Genomic DNA, 2511 nt, shown 5'->3' with positions numbered 1-2511 from the left:
GTTTACATCCCGCCCATCAGCATAACAAGGCTTCCAGTTCTCCAGGTCCTGTCTTGCCTTTCTGGTTTTTACACATTTTGTGGATGTCCCTTTTGACCGGTGGGAAGTTATACTTCTTTGTAGTGCAGATTTGCATTGCCCGCTTGCTTGCTTGGCCAAAAAGGGCGTATGCGTTTTCTCCTGAATATATTCAGGAGAAAACGCATACGCCCTTTTTGGCCAAGTGCACCATTGTCCAAGTTGTGCCCCTCTTCCTGTGCTTTACAGGCGATTCCAACGTACCTCTTGAAATCTGTTTCCTGCTATTTTGCCTCACTTTCAAGTCCGCCTCGTTGACTTCCCTCAACAGATTTTTGGACGATAGTTGTCCTTTATCACTCTGCCAGTTTGTGAATTGCTGTGCCCCTGAGCTCCATTTCTCAACTCGTTTTTTGTGAGCTGAACGCAAGTCCAAAATTTTGGATCATGTCCTATACTGGTTCCCGGTGGGTGGCTGAGACTTTGGTTAATTCTTCTTCCTGCCGGGAAATTAGAGTGACATGTGCCCGTCCAAATGCCTAACAGCTACTCTCTCATGGGTTCTCCCTCGTCCCTTCCATCCTCTGCCAAATTGGGAACCTGTGCAAACCAGGAGGTTAAAGGGTCTGTCTCTCCAAGTTGGGAGATTGATAGTAAGGCAGTTGGAAAGTCAAACTGGAGCACCAGGAGAGGGACTATTCATTGAGTTTTAGAAACCTTTCGTATTCACAGTGTGTACATTCTCTAGGTTTCCTGTACATGTTATAGCTGTAGTAATATTCCCTTGAACATGGAGAGTTGGGACCCATGGAATGGGGGCCATGCATTATTGCTTGAAAGGGTCTGCATTTGCTCACCCAATCTCACCAATCCTCTCAGTCCCAAGTGTCCAGCCTTATGCCACATCCAGCTGTCATTGTAGATAGGGTCTTTCCAGGTTTCCTCAGACACCCTGAAGGAATTTTAAAGAATTTCCCTGTTTTTGGTTTTGCTTTTGAAATTCCTTTTTATAGTGGGTTTGAGCTGATTCTCGCTGCCATGTTCATGCCACTCTAGACACACTTGATTCCCTTATGGAGACATATCAATACATAGGATTTAAGATTCTTACTAGTCAGATATATTCCTCTGTGGGAAATATGGGGTTTTGAGTCTCTTTCACTAAGGAAGGTGTCGGTCTTGTCAATTCCAAAGTTGGTTTTTGAAACGGTCCCTGTGCTTATATCAAACTCTGGTTTTATGCATCACCCCACCTCTCCTTCCCCTTTATGCAGGCATAAGAGTGTTTTCTAAATGTGAGACTCTGTTCTCTTTCCTAACTCAGTTCACGTGTAGCCATGTTTACAGGATCTTCATAAGTGATATCTTATGATAAGTTTCTTTTTCTGTGTGACTTATTTCACTTAGAATCATCGTACCTGAATCCACTCACTTTGCTGCTACTGGTCTTATGACATTGATTTCATGGCTGAGGGATATTCCATCGTACGTAAGTACCACAATGTTTTGAACCATTTTTATATTTCCTGGGATATTTAAGGTGTACCCAAGTTGAGGTTCTTGTAGTCAGTGCAGCCCTAAATTTGGAGGTGGCTCTTTCTTATTGATTTTCAGTTTTCCCAAGGTATATTCCCTAGACTGGAAGTGGCCTTGGCTCTGTAGCTCTGTTGTTTACTTGTTTTAGGGAACACAATGCACTCCTCCAGTGAGGCAGTTGGCAATTTACATCCTGCCCATCAGCATAACAAGGCTCCCAGTTCTCCAGGGCCTGTCTTGCCTTTCTGGTTTTTACACATTTTGTGGATGTCCCTTTTGACCGGTGGGAAGTGATACTTCTTTGTAGTGCAGATTTGCATTGCCCGCTTGCTTGCTTGGCCAAAAAGGGCGTATGCGTTTTCTCCTGAATATATTCAGGAGAAAACGCATACGCACTTTTTGGCCAAGTGCACCATTGTCCAAGTTGTGCCCCTCTTCCTGTGCTTTACAGGCGATTCCAACGTACCTCTTGAAATCTGTTTCCTGCTATTTTGCCTCACTTTCAAGTCCGCCTCGTTGACTTCCCTCAACAGATTTTTGGACGATAGTTGTCCTTTATCACTCTGCCAGTTTGTGAATTGCTGTGCCCCTGAGCTCCATTTCTCAACTCGTTTTTTGGGAGCTGAACGCAAGTCCAAAATTTTGGATCCTGTCCTATACTGGTTCCCGGTGGGTGGCTGAGACTTTGGTTAATTCTTCTTCCTGCCGGGAAATTAGAGTGACATGTGCCCGTCCAAATGCCTAACAGCTACTCTCTCATGGGTTCTCCCTCGTCCCTTCCATCCTCTGCCAAATTGGGAACCTGTGCAAACCAGGAGGTTAAAGGGTCTGTCTCTCCAAGTTGGGAGATTGATAGTAAGGCAGTTGGAAAGTCAAACTGGAGCACCAGGAGAGGGACTATTCGTTGAGTTTTAGAAACCTTTCGTATTCACAGTGTGTACATTCTCTAGGTTTCCT

This window comes from Mesoplodon densirostris, unplaced genomic scaffold, assembly GCF_025265405.1.
Source record: "Mesoplodon densirostris isolate mMesDen1 unplaced genomic scaffold, mMesDen1 primary haplotype scaffold_35, whole genome shotgun sequence".
NCBI lineage: Eukaryota > Metazoa > Chordata > Mammalia > Artiodactyla > Ziphiidae > Mesoplodon > Mesoplodon densirostris.
This window is presented reverse-complemented; position numbering follows the sequence as displayed.